This window comes from Bombus bifarius, unplaced genomic scaffold (assembly GCF_011952205.1).
Source record: "Bombus bifarius isolate JDL3187 unplaced genomic scaffold, Bbif_JDL3187 scf7180000007977, whole genome shotgun sequence".
Classification (NCBI taxonomy): domain Eukaryota; kingdom Metazoa; phylum Arthropoda; class Insecta; order Hymenoptera; family Apidae; genus Bombus; species Bombus bifarius.
In genome coordinates, this window is record NW_022884362.1 from 3391377 (window position 1) to 3411126 (window position 19750).

The following is a 19750-nucleotide window of genomic DNA, read 5'->3' on the forward strand; positions in this document are numbered from 1 at the left end:
CCCGAGATTCAAGCACACGACAAAGATATGGAACTATTTAGAAAATTTCATTCTAATATGTACAATTGAAATTTTGTCATAATTAAAATCGTTGTTGTTGATCAGAAAATAACAATACTTCTAAAAAAATAACAAGTATTATATCTCAATACATATCATAACTCACTCTCATGATACGAGCAATTTTCGAACTGTAAAATTACATTTAATATTGCCTTATTTTTCTTAATTGAATAAAATTATAATATCGAGTCTTGCACCTTTGGGAACCGATTGGTTTGTTTAAAAAACGCTATGATGTTTGACTAAAATTTATTAATCGTTTTATCCTACCGATCGTTAGAAGAAAGCTAAACTATATTTATCTACGGAAAATTATGAATTATAATATCCAATCATAAATTAATATAAGGTTCATTTCGCCGAGAAACGTTTCTTTGAAAAATTCCGCTCCGGAAATAGTCAAAACGTACACCGCTTTCTTATCACGCAGGTAACCCCAGGCGAAATTGTAGCAACGAGCCTGGTAAAGTGACTCAGACCTTGACAGCGTGCTCGGTGACACCGTGCCGCGTAAACCTCGTGAATCACCGTTGACCACTGCTTAATGGAAAATTCATTTTACATGGCACGCATGCACGCACGCACGCAGCCACTATACGTATTGTATGTATATATACGGGAGCCCCTAGTTATGATAGCAGCGATTCAGATAAGCGGTCAGCTCCAATGGAACAGGTTTCCGTTTTCCTTCGCGCGTGTACGAACGCTCGCGCGCCTCTGCTCGTACAGACGCGCTACCAGTTTATCAACGTCGCTTAATTTATTGCAGGGCATAACGTTATCGGGCCGTTTCGCGAGCGACAATTTGCCCGCGCGACGACGACTCTCTGTTAATCGAAATGTAGCCGTTGATCGAGTCGACAAGCGGAATCGACGAGGAATTCCTTTTCGTTGCCGCGTCACTTCATCGCGAGGCCGAGCGTGCACGAAAGACACGCGGAATGCATTTCGGTATGTAATGGTTTATCGCCCATGTTCAATTTATCAGCGAAAGCTTCAGCGGCCGCAATTGCCGATCGAAATGCAATCGATGATAAAATTAACGGAGCTCCCAGTGGATTTCTCGTCGCACGAGCGCAGCTCTCTAATTAATGAATTTATTGTTAACGTATCGGTGATCGATGAGGATTCGGCTGCTTGCTTAGATGAGCCTTGAATTAAACTTGAATCGATACGCAAATTCTCGAGGAATAGGTAAATGAAAGTGACCTGATCGTTTAGTTACAAAGTGTTTATCTCGTCTTGTGTGACTGTTCGATTTATAATTTATAGATGTTAGAAATAAGGATCGATATTTTAACTCTGCAATTTCTATAGCTCGAGTTTTAGCAAAATATGAGGAATTTAGTTAAGTATGTAATTACTTGTATACCTAATTTAAGTGCTATAATTAATTTTAAACTAACATTTAACATTTATTTGGACTTCGTATCTCGTTTAAAGACAACGCTACGATATAAAGGTAATTTTTGTTCTTTTATCACTTCGATGCGCGTTTAATTATTCACACTCATACAAGATTTATTTATTTTTCTATCTGCAATAAAAAGCTGCATTGAATATTACGATTTAATTGAATTTTTGACTTGATTGGCAGAGAATTAAAAATTTGATTAAAACGCGAAATGAAATATAAATAAAAAGATACGCGTTGATTATTAAATACATGGATATTTTACACAAATATTAAGTTCAATTCTTTTATATGTACATGCTCGACCTCTCAACGAGTCAACAGATTCGAAAATAAATTTCTTGTAAAACAAATTCAATAATAAATACCTTTCTTTTCTAATAGAGTACACTTTCAGCAATAAAATAAAATCATTTCAAAAACCATAGCAAACCTCTTTATTTGAAACTGTGGATACAATTTGCGAGTGTAACGTACCCGCGAGTTTATCAAATTATTAGACCGTGTGTTTATTTCGAGAGCAAACATATCACGAAAACCTTACGCTATTTGCAAAAAAAAATCTCCTTCCAATTAAATAGTGAGATATTCGAACTCCTTTTCTCAATTTACACACAACCCATTAATAATCAGCTCGTATAATATATTACAAGTTAATTTCCCAAGCTGTTTTAAAATTACGTCGAAAGTTACTCGATATCATTATCCGGCTTGTTTGCAAAATTACACGAAAACAAAACAGGTTTAAAATTAACTTGGCGGAGGGGCGAAATTTAATGGACGCGGAGAAATTTATTTGTCATTGCCGCGTGTTACTGAAATGCCATCAGGTTAACTCATTTGCGAAGCCATGATGTATCAGTAACGATATGATACGCGTTTTCTCCGGAGACGTGAAATTGGAGCGGCTTATATTTTTCCCCGCTCTCCGGAGTAGTCCAAAGTTATACGTACGTTAGTTCTGTAATTTCATTGATCGTACGATCAACACCGTTGGCCTCGAGCGACTTTATTACATTTTCTTTTCTGCCATGCGAGTAGAGCCGTGTACTGTTTTTCTTTCAATTTCAGTTACGTAATTTGCTTTCCGGCTCGTACAACACTGCGCGCAGCGTTCTTTTCCTAGGAAATCATGGTATCCCCTTTTTGAGAAAACGATCGCAATTACACTTCCCTTTTCTATTTATCATAGAAACTGTTTTATAACGGTTTTTTGCACAATGGTCGAGTACACAAATGTCAAGGAAACATACTGTCGATAATTTCGTTATTTGTTTGCGTAGTAACTTGCGGCAATTTTAAGACCTCCAAAACGAATGGGTATTGCAATGCCCACGAGGAATCTAAGATTCAGATACAACAAGAGCTTAAAAATTAAAACTGCCGGAAAAAATCAGTAATTTTCAGAAGTTATCAACAGAGGATATTTGACTGATTCATAATACTTCAATTTCTAAAAATACAGATACTCGGAAGAATACAAAAAGCACAAAGCTAGAGGCACAGGATATTTTCTTAACAAATCATTCCTGCGTACGTCGATGTAAGATCTGAAAATATCTAACAATAACAATGTGTCTGTCCGACAAACACACTTGACGAATGTTCGTCAGAAAATCGCTGGTGAACGGAAATCCCGTGCTACATCATCATCGAGGAATAAGAGAGAATCGCGACAGGCGGCAGAAACTCGCATGCAGAAGTGACCGAGGTTATGAATAGGCACACTTGAGCGTAGAAATCGCGAATGAACGTGAGGAACGGCGAGCAAACATAAAGAGGCATCGATGAAGGTGTACGAGGCGGGACGAGAGATTTTCAAGCGGCGTATAAATAATGTAATGGCGTCGAAGAACAATGACAAGAGGACAACCGGTGCACGTCTGAGGGCCGTGTATAACGATAATTTGTCAAGCAAGCTTCTCCTAAAAATTACACAAAGTGCCAGCAGTCGAGCTGGTCGGCCTTGAATGCCTCGTAATTACGTGCCCACCGCAAATAAGCGGAGACGGCGCGTAACATCACGCGTTCGTGCGTATTCCGTTCGGATTTCTACGCGATCTCCAAAATCGATCAACTCGCGAATTCGATCGCCTATGAGCCTGAACAGGTGAGACTGACGCGTCAAATTCGAGCTTCAAAGAAACGACGTTTCGCATACGATTGTCACTAACATGATAAAGAATATCTAGTACGAAGTTACTTTTCTTCGTACAATGCGAAGACGAATCTCCAAAGAAACATATATTTTTAAAAGACATGCAGCTTGTGTAACTTTGCGGTATATAATCACCAGCGATCACTCCGTGTTCCCTTAGAAGGAACAGCACACACGAGTGCAAAGGTTTAATCTGAAATTCTCTTTCGACCACAGCTGTAATTCGTTAGAAGCACAAAACATCGATCGTCCCATAATATAGGAGTGAATCGTGCTGGCACGGCAACACGGTAACACGAGCACCAATTACCTAAGAATATTGAAATTACGTATTTAGAAGTTATCGTCGGCGGAGGTGAATATATCGCGGCGACGAGGCTTGGGATCGCGCGTCGATGCGAAGGGAGGAATAGGGGGTCTAATTGTCGGCAAGTTAACGATGATCGATGATAACGGGTCGTGCTCCCCTTATCGGGCACGGCTGGTGTTTCACGTAACAGGAGCTCTCGCGTGCAATGTTAAGCCGCTTACATCGTTACGTGTTTGTAAATTTTGAGAGGCCTCGCATCGGCGGAATAATCACGCGGCATCGTGCAGCGTCTACGTTTTACGATCGTAGTACAACCTGTACGCAAACTGTTCGCTTTCGGCTAACGATACGGCCGAAGCGCCGCCACGTAACTCGATTACACGCGCTGCCCGCTAATGTCCCACACGAGCCTCGGTCAGCCTTTCGTTGTGTAACATAGTCGATTAGAAGCGGCCGAATTTATCACTCACGCCGGCGGAAATTAAGACGGAAGAACTGACCATCGATGCGATCGTTTCAACATTTCAGATAGTTTAATACCTTGATTGCAACGCTGGTTATCGGTCATCTGTGTTTCGAATGATTAAAAAAAAAAAGCACAGAAAGCATAGAAAATATAAAATACAAATATAAAAATTAAATGAAACTTGAGTGAGAGATGGAATTCTCCTCCGAGAGATATTTTTGTCGATTAATAAATGTTCTACCGAGAATATATGAAATTACGAAGTTTCAATAATTCTATTACGGCAAATTATTATTTAACGTGGTTCATGGTAATTAAATATATTTTTGAAAAGACGTACCGATGTATCAATTTTAAACTTTGAAATAATATTTATTCTGATACTTATCGTTTTGTTGTACGTTTCTGTTCATTTAATAAGTTTTCTCGAACGAAAATATTCAATGGAAAAGACTAACTACAGCGTTTATTTCGATGTTCGCCGATCGATATTTTTAATTAAAACAATTCGTCTAACAAAACAGATGGCACGTAGTTTAATTATTATCGCATAACGATACAAATTATCCAATCACACATGTGACGGAGAATGTAGAAATATCACTAAAAATTTGATAAGGTAATCCGATATTAAGTAATTTCTCTGTACTTTCTGATATTCTTCGTGCAACAATTTTTTATATCAATGTTCAAAAGTACACAACCAGATAATAAAGTAATTATTTAAAATATTTATCTCGCCGCTGGTTTTTCTATTAAATGAGTTAACAGACAAAAGCGATAAGTACTCATTAGAGCGGTGCTTATAAATAAACAAAACTTGATCTTAACAAATCGCTAATTAAAGTAAAATAATCGGTAGACGATACTTGTAATTAAAATTTGTAAACTCCCATAAGTTTGGCCACCTTTCTCAAATATAACTATAACTTTAAACTAATACATTTCAAAAATAGGAACTTCCATATATAACAATTAGAAAACATATTCTGCAAATGTCGAGAATAATGTATTTCGAAGATAGAAATTTTAATGCAAGTGGAAAATAACCTGGCTAAAATAACCTTCATTGTAAATAAACACTCTATAAGCCGGCAGTAGTTGATTACTTTCAACGCATGACTAAAAAAAATGTATAACAATTCCGCGGAGAATTAATGAACACGAACAGTTGCTATTTCGCAGAACCGCGCGATTATTCGCGTAAAAAGAATAATAAAAAAAAAAGAAAGAGAAAAAAGGATGGGAGGAGAAAAACTTGTCGGTTGACGGTGAGCGAGATTAAAAAGCGCTATCAATTTTCAGCCGTCAATTCAATAAACCGGCGACTTCGGCCGAAATGAAAATTTCCATACGTATTACGAGCATGACAGGCAGTCGTGGTGTCATGCATGGTGCAACAGCCTCTGTCATGATTATTCAATTATTTTATACAATTATCTTGGCGCGAAGTTTGAGGACCGCGCAAATAACCGCGCACGAAAATGCATCCCTGTCGATGCCGACGCGTCAGAAAATTTTTCATATAATCCGATTAAAATTTCACCGATGCCGCGTATCTATGCACGCGTAAAACTTGTTGCATCGCGAATACGGATATATTCGCCAGCCAAATACGATGAAACTTGACGAGAGCAAACGTTCGTGAACACGAACACATCGTCATATACGCCAAATGCAATAATTTTTAATCTTGTCAAGAGATGCGTTGCTAGGTAACACCCTTCACGCGATTGCGGTAGAAATTCATCTTTCTTTTCTTTTTTTTTTTTTTATCTAGGTATTGCTGGCATTTGTTATAATCGTCATAATAACCGAGAATAATTGGTAAATCGCAGTTTGTAGATTTTTGGAAAATTTGTGTGAACAAGTCAATTATCCTAAGGTGAAGGAGTTCTTTCTCGAACGAATGATATTTGTTTCAAATTTGGCCATTCTGAAAAGGTTGCATTGGACAGTGAATACTCAACGGTTAGCGTTCCGAAAGATTGCACAGACACTTCTCGGGCATCCTGTATATATTTGCATAAAAGAGATTGGGGAAGCTTTTTTGATATATCGTTCATAATGCCGACAAGAAAAATTTAGTGCGATTATTAGTGGTGAAAACATTTATGTGATTATTGATGATGACAGGCAGAAGATCTTATTAAAATCTGCAAGCTCAACTACGTCACAAATTTTTTCTCATAATTCTATAAAAGAAAAATATATAAACTTCGTACAATTAATATATTTGAGAACACGTTAATAAATTTTCGTACCGATATAAAGTTATCACTGAAAAATAACTGGAATATTGTATCCTGATAACCGAGCGATCGTTTAAAGGCAACGAATTACGGTTATTTATGGAAGGACATAAGAAAAATGAAGGCGAAAGGAAAAGGAGGAACAAAAAGTGGTGGTTCGCGGGGCGAAGAGAAGAAAGTAATCTTCGCTAATCACCGGCGGCCATGTATTTGGTGTTAATAATATTTTAAGAGGTCTCCATCGATAAGAATTAACTCGCGGTCAGGGTTATATTTTCGAGGCTAATTTCCAACCAGCCTCGAATCAATTACGCGTTAATATCTTTTCACGCGGGTAACACAATTAAAATTACACTTTATCGTGTCCGATAACCGTCGACGTTTAATTACGGCAATCCAACCATGTCGATAAAAATGCAAAAAGCCGAATATGCAACAGGGCGACCGTTCACCGTGAGACAGTTTCCATGTTAAGTTTCGAACTGCCTTCTGTCGAATAAGTAATAAAATTTCCAACGATGTGTGGAATATCAGAAGAAGGCCGCGCATAATTATTAACAATGTCCATTATATCGAGTCTTTTTTTTTAATTTTAATAAAATGCTCTGTCGAGTGTGAGAGAAAAGAAAGCGAAAAGTATAAGATCCAGTTAAATGAGAAACCCTTTCCTTGATGCAATCAAGAGATTAAACAATATTGGTCGTACTTTTTTAAACCTGTTTACGTACGTGTTTTTTTTTTTTTTTTTTAAGTAATTCGATGTAATAACATTTGATGGTCATTTTTAATACGAATGACTTGGAATGGAGTTGCCATCTAATGTAAAACATATTTAAATATTAAAGTACTTTTTTTGTTCGTATATTATAGAAGGTATAATCAAGCAAGATAAAAAAATATTTAAGTAATACGGATTCTAAAGTCGATACTTTCATGTGATGTAGTTAGCATATACTTTCATATTTATATATGCTTTTGCAACTTCATTTATTTATCTACAACAGATAATGCAGCTAAACTGCAGCCATGAATACGTTAGAGAATGTGGAACAAGATAGTTATATGTAAAAATATATGCATACATTAATTTATAATTTACAACTGTGAATGTGTTTAAACTAAAAAAAAAGACACTTCGTGTAAAAAGAAAAAACGAAATTCTACGACTTATATTATCTTTTATTAATATTGGTAATAGACTATCTTCGTGATACGATATTTTAATATATCGTTGCGATACAAAAAATTTATTTTGACTTCCACACTGACTACACGTTTTTTACCTTTCTCAATTTTGACTTCCACACTGACTACACGTTTTTTACCTTTCTCAATTCCTCTAAAATATTAAATTCCCAGTTTTCTACCTGTATATAGTTATGTAAGTTAACTTGTAATTACAGTGAAAGTATTTTCTGTAATTTTCTGAAATTATAACTTTATTACATCTTGTATAAGTTTCCATGTCGTTTTTCATTTATACTGTTGTGCTACACATAATTCAAAAGCACGAGATTTTCTCGTTACAGGTCCTGTTTCATGATGAAATTTTATTTTGCGGAATGTCGTTCAAAAAGAATACATAAATATCGAACCAAAAATACTCCATTTGACTTCAACTTCGGATTTGTAACATTTCAAAGTTCCACGCTAAAAGAAATATCTCTCAGATCAAAGGAAATCAAGCAACTTGTCTATCAAAAGTCAAATAAATTTAGATCTTCGCAATCGCGTTCCGGTAGATTGTTAACAATTTGAAATACTCAAAGGATTTCTTCGTCTGTTGCAGTTCATCAGATAATATCTTTGATAGTTCTGATGGGAAGAAATTTATAAACTTACGTCTATGTAAGATCCTAGTTTCTTATTTAGCTTATTACTATCGAAATAATGTTTTGAAAAATACTCTTAAAAGAAATTATGTTTAAAGAAATATCGTAAAATGATACTATGATATAGACCATCGACACATAGTATACCATTCAATATTAACACTATTATCAATAACTAAAATATATATAATATATATATTATTAGAATTTATATAGATAAATACAAATATAATATAAATCTAATTCATAGAAAAAATGAATAACAGTTTAAAGAAACACAACGTTGAAACGTGAACTATTTAATAAACGTACCGATACCATATATTCAGGATACGATGTTCTTCTACTTAATTAAAGCTTAATTAATTACTAATACTAGGTATATCTGCTGTTCTTGAAAAAACTGGGAACTCGTAACGGCTTGCAATCTGCAATTTTTGTTTCGCCCAGATGGAAGCAATCATTGCGATCGTTACCGCCGCTGGCGCATTAAAACGTGAAAACTCCAAGTCGCTAAAAAAGCGGTCTCTCCCCTCGACGTAATTAAATTTATCTCCGTTATTACTATGTCCGTAAAAACAAGGAAAGTGTTTACCATTAATTAATCTTTTTTTAGACGGCGAGCGTGACAGGATGAAAGGCATGCCAACCGTAAAAGTCTCCGGCGGTTGTCGAGGTGAAACAACGAAGAAAAGGAACATAATTAATAAGCGGCCGGTGGAAAATGAACGTTGCGAATAAAGTTCGAGGTAACGTGGGTATCGCGGTTCAACGGGCAAAACAATTAATTCTGAAAGTATATGTTTTAAAAAGAATGTTTCTTGCACAACGGGAGGCGGGTAGAGCCCCTAATCGATCGTTCGATCGATCGATCAATCTTGATTAGCTCGACTGGTAGGGCGCTTTCTCGTGCAGCTAATGTAATTAAAGGAAAATTCTACCGAGCCCGAGAGCTTCTTTCTTTTCTCTAGTCGGCATCGTCGCGATTATACGAATCTCCATCGATAAAATATAAAAGGAGTAACGCTCAAAGTGGCGCACTCGACAACATTTACTCCGCAAGCGTCCACCGATAAAGCGCTTTAACGAGTGCGTTCAGTTCTTCGTGAGTTCCTTCTTCTTCTATCTCTGTCTCCCTTTCTCTTACTCGCTCTTTCTTTCCTTCCCTTCGAAGCGCGGATCATTAATTAGCTCTGCCGGATGAAAAACAGCCTCTCGCCTATTCGAGGCTGCCAACGAGGCCGACAATAATAAAGCGGGGCAATTAGCCACTTTTAATAACATCGTTCCACCGGACGACTTATTTGTACTTTCTTCCTTTTTAGAGCAACCCCGATCCGGACGCAGCGTATTGTCACGATATTTCTTCTCGTTTTGGACGCGAACATTCTAATGATTTTCGCGCACGTGTCCCCGCTCGAGCGCATTCGCGGTAATTGCCGCTTAATTGACCTAATTTTCACGACGCTCGCGATAAAAGGACATGCCTGAATTTCACGAATAGAGCGACCCCACCGCCGGAATTGTTACACCGCCGTTTCAGTAATTAATTGAAGGAAATTGATGCGCTCGCTCCTAGAGGATAAAGGGCGACTGGCAGTCGTGCTCGAGGCTGAAATTAACAGAGTCCAGGAACAGTCAGTTTCCAGGTAAATTCGTTTAAACGCCGCTCTTTCCACGCAATTTCAATTGCAGACTTGAAACGTTACATCTGCTGTATAATTTCACGAAAACTCTCCGTTAACACGAAAGCGAACGAAGGAAGAACGTAAGGAGCAAAGGAAGTAGAAATAGTTCAGAAAATTTGTTCAAAATATGTTCTTTCGAATTTAGTATAATGTAATCGATAAATGGTTAACCACTTTGCGACAACAACGCGAATCGTACGATCGTTACGCCTTGTGAGCTCGTGAGCATGATTTTATAAATTGCTTTTGTTGATTTTATAAATATAAATTGTTTCATATACAATCGCGTTTAATTGGATTACTTAATACGTAAAATTGCTACCACGCGTTTGATAAAGTTATATCGTATCACAGAGATAATGAAAAATCTACTAAAATATTCGTATCGATTTACAAGCGATCAACCAATTCCGAGAACATCTAACCTTCGCCTCTTTTCTGTCGCAGGATTCATCTTCGCAAAATCCAGAATCTGTACGAAACGGTGAGATCGAGCTTCCTCGACAAGCAAGTTTCGATCTAGAAACACTATATCGAGCGACGACGTATTGGGTAGGGCACGGTTTCCTTTGTACGAGGATGGCCGAGACCGAAAGCGTTGTAAAGTTGTGCCACGGATCCCGAGCGAACAGCCGCTCGTAAATATGCACGGCGCTTCATGAATATGCATTGTTCGCGGTGCATACGCGCCTATACGGCGTGCAGCTCGCCTCTGCCGGTACACCTTAAGACCCTGGCAAGTTTCGAGCACCGGCCGCCACGAAATATGACAGCCGCGTTTGTGTCCGTAACCAAAAAAGGAGGCCACCTCGCCGACAGACAGTTTGCTCGTTAATTAACGAGCGAATTGTCGTTGGTGGAAGAAAAAATAAAAGAAGGGAAAAAAAGAGGCCACGTTTCCGTCTATAAATCGCGAAACTGTCAAATCGACGCGAGTCGTATATGTCGTGTCGGATCGCGGCGAAAGTCACGCCAACGCGTTGGAGAAAGTCAACAAGCCGCCGTCGTGCAAATGAGAAATTTTATTGGATCCCCGAAGGGAGTTTCGCGAGACGACGCGCCGCTGAAAATTCCGGCCGCGACCGACAGAAACGCATGTTAAACTATTAGCTCTGTAAACGTTCGAAGCTACGATGGAATTTCCCTTCTCGCGGAGGAGCGGCAAATTTCATTAGACCCGTTGATCCCGTTCAAATGTTTAATCTGTCTGGATATAATCCGGTGGTTGATCGGAGGAAAAACGGGCAAAAACTGAGACAGTTTTGTTAAACGATCGACCGATGGATCGGGAGGCGCGCAGAGATTGAACCAACCTCCCGTTTAAGGTCTCGGATAAAAATCGAAGGAACGAGATTTGCATCGAGGCGAAAGACACAACTTTGTTAAGCATATGTAAAAAGATATAATAACAACAATCGCTTCTTAGTCTTTATAGAATATTATTATATTCGATATAGTATCTGTATCCGAATGCAGATGAAAAGCGAAGACAATCAGTCAGCGCTCTAATCAGAAATGTTACTTTCACGTAATTTTAACGAAACCTTAAGCGCGTGAAAAATGTATTCAGGCCACGACTGTACATCCCTCTCTCTTAAAAACACTTGGTCGATCTCAACGCGCGAAATAAGAAACAGTCCTTCCCTAAAGAGTTAGCCAAGAGAGAAGAAGTCATTTCATCGCTTTACGCTAGCTTCTTTCCTAACCGCCTTCAATTAAACCGACGTACGAATAGATTCCTGCAACTATATTCATAGCCTCTTACTTATTTGCATTTGGCCTCTCGTAAAAAGGAGACAAACACGTGAGAAGACCCGATTTGATTCTCGTAAAAACTAAACGACAATCATCGACCTTCGGACGCATCACTATCCAAGTGTCCAGGCACTAAGCGAATACGTTCACCAGACACATTGGTCTCCGTGACACACCTTCACCGATATAACCCGTGCTAGCATGAGCACAAATACATTTACGATCGTACGCACACGAGATGACTCCCTCTATTACTATGTATACGTTCCTGAATAAACATGATTTGCTTGCGCGCCAGCAGGATTACGTATCCTGCACCTTGGCTCGACGAGATGTGGAGCGTCTTAATCCATATGCATGGGAATCCTCGGCGAGGATGCCGACGTGGCCAATTGCTTCTTTTGTTCTTGCACTGTGGAGAAACGTCCCGAGGTGTGTTCCCGTCGTCGATCGGCGACTCGTTTTATGGATAAACACCGAATACGGTGGAGGGAGGACAATTCAGCTTTTTCCCTTTTCTTCTTTTTCTTTCTTTTTCATCGTTTCTTGCCTCTCCGCGGTGTTAATACCACGCGCATGAATCATTTATGAACGATTCGAAATAACTTCGTCTCGATGGAAATAGATCGGCAGCGAATGGAGACCCGTTATATAACGCGAACAACTAATCCGCCGCGGTCGAAGGTGCACGAGGACAGCTTTCGCGCTGGCACGCAATCAATCGTCGCTTATAGGAAACAACGCCGCGAATAATTATGGTGCTCGACCGAATAGGGAACGAGGCTTCGACCCGGTTTGCGTGCGAAAGGTTTTCGTTGCTCTTCGATGAAATTGATATGTAACGCATTGTAGCTTGGGACTGAGTTTCTTGTATCGTATAATGATCCTTTTAACGCGAGAGTATAGTACGTTGCGCGAATATTCAATAACGTGAAGCTCCTGATTTTCGTTGATTAATTTATATTGAAGAAGTTAAAGATGAATTAGTTGAATAGAAAATTAATGGAAAATAATTGAACCGACGTGTATCGCAATTAATTAATTAATATCGTGTTTCTTTAAATTTAGACGCGTCCAGTTTCGAAAAAATCCATCAACAAGATAAAGCTAACAAAAATATTGAAGGAAGAGATCGCAATTCCAGTGCAAACAATCTCTATCCAGCTTCGTCGTAGTTCACCAGAGCAAAATGAAAACTGACAATCAACATTAATTCAAAGATGATTAATTTTCAAATTTACGGGGAACTTTCGTCCAATAATTTTTTTTATTTGTGTATATCTTTATTTTAGAACCCATAACGCACCTTAGACAATACGGTACACCGATTGACGAAATGATGGAAAACTATATGAAATAAACATTCCCTAAAGCATAAATATAGTATATACAAAGCAATGCTTACAAATAAATCCGACTCTCATTAACGAAAGTATTTTATAAGCCCGAAAGATCTGTCTCTAGGTTTCTATCCGTCTTTAACTGCACTCAGTATCTATAGATTATACGCTCGTAAATTAGAGTTCAATGAAACAATCAAACGGTAAACGGCCATTGCAATTCTCCTTGACACGTCGATAAATATCCATCACGCAGCTGTTCACCGTATGTCAAAACGCAACGAAAGGAACGCAGCATTAGTCTCTTGATTGTAAGCAATGGAGGAGGGCGTCTCGCAGCTCGCAACTGTCCTGCTGCACCGAAAACGAGGAGTGGAAAGTTCGTCGTCACGGTTCTCTTATAGCAGCCGATACAAATATATCCAGCCGTGTAATATTTAAGTGGCACGATGCATATTTATGTCCAGGGCGGGCGAGACGGCCAGGCAAGCAACGAAAGGAAAGACAAACGGAACAGATTGGTTTCCGGTAGCGCAGCTACGCGACGAGGCAGCAGCTGCGCGAGGTCGGCCGTTTCGAAGCCCCGGGTTTGTCACAGGAGGCAGGAAACGCTCGCACCCGTTAATAACCCAATTAAAACGGACAGGAAACCCTGGTAGCCCCGGTACCGTCGGTCTGGACGATGCCACACGATGCGTCGACAGCGTTACTGTTATCGTCGCTATTACTGCCACTACAGGTGTTACTGTATCGAAAGGGGACGCGGTAGAAGTCTCGTTCATGGAATTCGTATTAAATGATTGTTCTATTGCCAACGATGCTCTCCAAAGTTCATGAGTATTGGGACATCTGCTAGTTTCATGTAAAACATGGTAGTTTAACCATAATTATCAAGGAAACGCACGATTAATCAGAATTCGTCATGAAAAATTGCGATCAAATTCACGCGATGAGAATATGTTAAATCGTGTTCAAGAATTGAGAGAAACTCGAAGAATGGTTTATAGCGTGTGTAGAATGGAATAACAACAAAACAGAATGACAAATAAAACAGTGAATGATACATTTGATCAAAACTGATTAATTGAAAAATACGACCGGTACGTGAGACGGAGAAATTAGAGATTAATTTTATTATATCAAATTGATGAATTGTTATACTGAATTATTATGTATTGAATACGTGGGTTCTTTCGAGTCTAAAATATCATTCAACCGCTTCGCTTCATGTACGATACAAATGATCTTTTTTAAATATTCAGAGTTGAAAATATCAATTTGTCGGATGATATCTACGTAATCTACATTTAACAAAATTTACATATAAGAAAGATTTGTCAAAAAAGCTATGTACGTATTTCACCAAATATAGTATGTATATTATTTCTGCGTATATCTTCAAAGATCTAAATGACCCACTTACATAATGTAAATCTGTCATATATGATGGATTAAAGCTAATTGCAAATAGTCAGTAAAAGAGTACCCATGTATATACACAATAAAATCCATTAATCAAATTAATAAACTCTTCCGCCATTTAAAAAAAAAAAAAAAAAAAAAAACAACCATGGCTAACAAAACACAGTTGTGATGACATATTGAAAACGATCGAAATTTTTATTCTGTTTTTAAAACACTGAACATTCTCATCTCGTAAAATCGACCGAACGACTATTCATCTGTCTTCTCGAATATTTAGACTTCGTTTGACTGTCCTATAATATTGCGCTGTATGAATGTCCGATTCGACATCAAGTAATCGAAAGTCGATTACAAGCATGCCAGAAATTAAATGTACCAGTTATACCGGTTACAGCTAGTAATTCGAAGCAGATATTAACGGTGTTCGACGATTCACGGATACAAATCTGATTTCCTCGGTCTGGCTACGAAATCCACGTATTTCGCATCGATTCGCGATTAATCAATTACGTAGAAGCAGCGTTCGCCCCTATCACGCGGCCATAAATTTCCGATAATATCGGCAAGGATTAAACTCTATCGTCAAAGCGAAGATAACTCGCGAAATATAATAGTCGGATCGATGCGATTGGAATTCGTGGATCAAATCTATCCCTCACCCTTCCCCTTCCCTGATCATAACGAACAATCGTGTAACCCGGCCCAGCTGGAACAACCAATTTCCTCCTTTAATCGAGAACGCGCAATTACACTCCATTACCTTTTACCGTGGGATAAACAATAATTGTAGAACCGTGAGCCTGCGACCCTCGTATTCCTTTCTTACCTGAAACAGTGAAACGAAGCAACAATTTAATACGACGATCAATCGGTCGAAACGAGGACGATGCCAAGTAAAAAAAGAAAAGAAAGAAAGAACGAAACGGCCAAAAGCACGACCGTACAATACGGGCACACAGGAAATCGGGGCTACGAAGGAAATCGAGATCGGCGAATCGATTCGTTTCGCCTTGCAGCAAGTAATTTACGAAATATGAAATTGGGTACGCTTTTTATTACGTAGATAGCATGAAATCGTAAAATAAAAATGCTTACGAAATATCTATGTAATAATTGAAGCCAATCCAAAGTGATCAACTCTGCTTTTTATGAACTCGACTTTATTACGCGGGCGTATAGATAGTTGGTATATAAATTCTGACACAACAGATGATTTGCTTTATCGCGAGAAGGTACGAATAATTGTGAATCTTGAGATGAATTTTTAAAAAATTGTCTCTTCACGCATCATTATCCTTTTATTTATTAAATTATAGACCTAATCCGTGTGGATTTTAAACGGTCATTAATATCATTGGACTGTCGATGACACAAAAAAGTGTGGGTTAAATTGTTTAATTTTTTAATCACTTCACCTATTTCATCTTATCTTGTATCTGTATTTTAAAAATGTAAAAAATGCACATTATTCACACAAGATGTGAAATATAAAATAAAATTAAACATCTAGAAATTAAATTATCATATCCAAATTTAATTTGAATTATTGTAATCACCTATGCATAACGATACCAATTAAGAAATACATTTTAGATTTTATATTTAGATTTATGATCCAAACTATAAAACACGAGATTACCGTGTATATTTAATCAGTTTTGTATCTCGAAAAAATTAAGAAATGCTCTTATTTAAAATTTCACAAATGCTCCTTTATAGCTGACTGAGTAGTCTCTTTTATCGTAATAATTTCCTTACTAGTCAAAAAAATAAACTATTAAAAAAAATTATCTTTTTCCTAATTTTACTTTATTCTCCTCATATGTGCTGCTCCAATTTTCCTAAACGTCCTTTAATTTTTTATTTATCGCAAGAACGTAACTAATACATGAAAACACATATCAAAGAACTAAAAATACGTATAATCATAATTACTTTAGAGAAAAATAATTTTCAAAGGCAATGAAAATAACCATCCCATATTTGCTTCATAATACCATCGAACTTTCGAGCCATACATTACTCCATTCGTGGCTTCAACGTGAAAAATAATTAGGTATATACGTCACCCTATGAAGCATACCCCAGCAACTTAACAAATGATACGAACCTTGCATTAAAAGCTTGAAACTCGACGGTATTAAGCTTCAGCGAGTGTAAATCGAATAATTAGCGATTTTACAGAGGAACACGGCGGCGCATGAATATTCATAAGGTAGGGCGAAATCACTTGCACGTCATCCGAATCAAAGGGGAACGAGGAACGATGCGAATGAAGCGGATCAAAAGATTGCAGAGAGAGTGTGTATACGCGCGGAACCAATAATTTCCCGTATCGATCGGTGTCGATCTCGGCCGATGCGGCGTGAAATCGAAAGGATCGCAACCGTAGCCGCGTGGTTAAATGAAAAGCGGCTACCGATGCCTGTTCGACTTGCCTGAATTACTGGCTGCTCGCGAGACGGAGCAGAGGGTCGATCGTTCCGAAAAACAGACCGTAAAGCATTAATTATGTGACTTCCGCACTGAAACTCGTGCTCATCGACCCTCGATATCGCGAATATGCACCGGGAATACCGCATAAATTTGTAGCCCGGACGAAACGAGCGAGCAGCACTACCCCGCCGATCGATCTCCCTTCTTGTACGCACCGAATGATTCACGGAATTAATGTACAATTACGAGCTCTGCAACTCTTGTGCAGGTTGCAAGTGGTATGCGCTTAATTAAGACGTGCATGAAATGAACGCTGGATCGCCACAAATACATATGGTGTTCCTTCCGAGGAATTCTTTTTAATAAGCTTCGATGTAGTACATTAGTATAATAATACTCCTGGCTACCCGAAGGTTAATGAATTCGAGTTTTAATTCGACTGTGCGGTCAATTTGTGGGGTAACCTTGTTCTCCAAAGTGGGATTGCATTTTTTGCAATTACGTTATTAAAGTGTAAAAAGGAAATGGAAAAGACGTTTTTATTAATAAGGGCAGGTGAAACATATTTTCACGTACGTTCGATAATCTATCTCGCCGCACGTAAGTAAAAGTACTCGTTGAAATTCGAAATATGGCTCGATATGTTTAAATTACATTCAGTCAAATATGATTAGCATTTCGCTTTAGAAGAGAAACGAATGTAATATGAAGATAATATCCGTTAATACGTACTTTCAAATTATTACTTACGATAATATCAAATAGTTATAAATGATATTGTCTATTGATAAAACACACAGAAAAAGGATGACTCGCTTAAAAGTATGAAAGGGAATAGTTGTAGCGAAATTTTATGTACAAACTGATTCGTCGTTTGTACGTTAATGAAATTAGTCTTGGTTTTCCTACAAAGTATGAAAATATCAATTAAAATCTTCTTTAATATCCATAATTACCAAACTGCTGGTATTTACGCGTTTATAACAATTTTCAACGTGCAAAAATGCCTATATTTAATTAATGTAATAATTATTAGTTATAATTCTTACTGCGTAAAGCAATTTTCTATCTAGGTTCCATTTCATTAATTGTCCTTATTCAAATTTGAACTTCCATAAATATTCACAGTCTAATAATTACTTTTTATTATACATTCCCAAATATGTTTAATTTACGTTTACAAAACAAACTTTTATTTCCAGATTGTTATATGTCAAATAAAAAAAAAGAAACACGTCAACATATTTATGTATAAATTATTTTAACTTCAGCTCTATAATAAAAACAATTTATATGCAAAATCTCGTGAATATTAAGTTGTACGATAGGTTTGTAAAAAAAAAAAGGGGGCTATATATGAAAACTTGAAATAGATTGTTAACGTAACTGAACATCGAACGAAATTCATACATATTAACAAACTGTCTGAAAAATCTTTCTCATAAATATTTCTTTCATAAATATTCAATGGAAATATATTCAACTTGAACAACATTTTATTTCCAGCTAGCAGAAGCTTTTTCTTCAAGTCAGTCGCAGTTTTTCTCGCATAAAGATCTCAACTGGATAGAAGTAACAAAGTTACGCATTACGTCGTGCGTTAGGGTGCTGTCAAGGTCGTTTCTATTCAACCCCTAATCAGACACATTGAATTTATCGCGCTACGCGAGAGAAGGGCACGGGCTGTTTTGGTTACTGTATAATTGCAGTGTAACGACGGTGTAATTGCCTCGGTTGCTAACAACGACGCCGTGCAACCTCGTAAATAACAAAGAAATCCTTTACACGTCCCGGATAAACTGTGTATTACGGATAACTATACGTAATTAACCATTCTAAAGTTTGCAACATGGACGAGAATATTTGCTACTTTTTAAGAGTTTGAAAATTTGGTTTAATTAAACCTTTGTATTTTAGTGGTGCCGTTATAGCTACACCGACTCACAAAAGTACATAGCACAAAAAATTTTTATGTCCATATTATACATATGTATGTATGTGTTGTGTAAAACATTTGACTGACGACTATATTGGTATAATTTGAAACCGATTTGAAGATGTGTGTAAAATTTAACAGATATCTATTATAACATAAATTTAGTACAAAATTACTGTACAACATGAAATAACTATCTTGGGCATAGAATAAATGTTAAATATGGTATTATCGAGGTTTATTAATGTAACGAACGTTTAAATACTTCTGTAATTTCCGTAAACTTTGTCTGCAGTAGAAACAGTATAACCATAATAACTGGGTCTCGTTGCACTGCTAATGAAATTTCAAAATGTTTCATATAACACACAATATACTCATAAAAGGGTCTACAAGCAATGTTTAAATACCTTTTACCTTGCAACTATAAATCCGAGATAGAAAACGAAATTTTCATATTTAAGGAAAAATAAGTCTCTATTAACGCGCTATAAATCCTCCAGTTTTCTCAGTCTTCGTAAAATTATACGGTGAGCAAAGAGTACGCGGTTCCCACGCGAGGAAGTAGTAAAGTAAGTAAAGTTTATTCCGTATGTCGCGCTGGAGTAAACGAGAGAACGAAACGTACAAAATAAAAAAAAAAAAAAATACAAAAAATAAAGAAGAAAAGAAAAA

At 37.4% G+C, this 19750-nt stretch overlaps 1 protein-coding gene across 3 annotated transcripts in view; it reads right to left on the reverse strand.

The window, feature by feature from the left end:
- Positions 1–19750, reverse strand: part of LOC117204137 (protein split ends-like) — a 381520-nt gene that overhangs the window by 140572 nt on the left and 221198 nt on the right. The gene's annotated exons all lie outside the window — the stretch shown is intronic.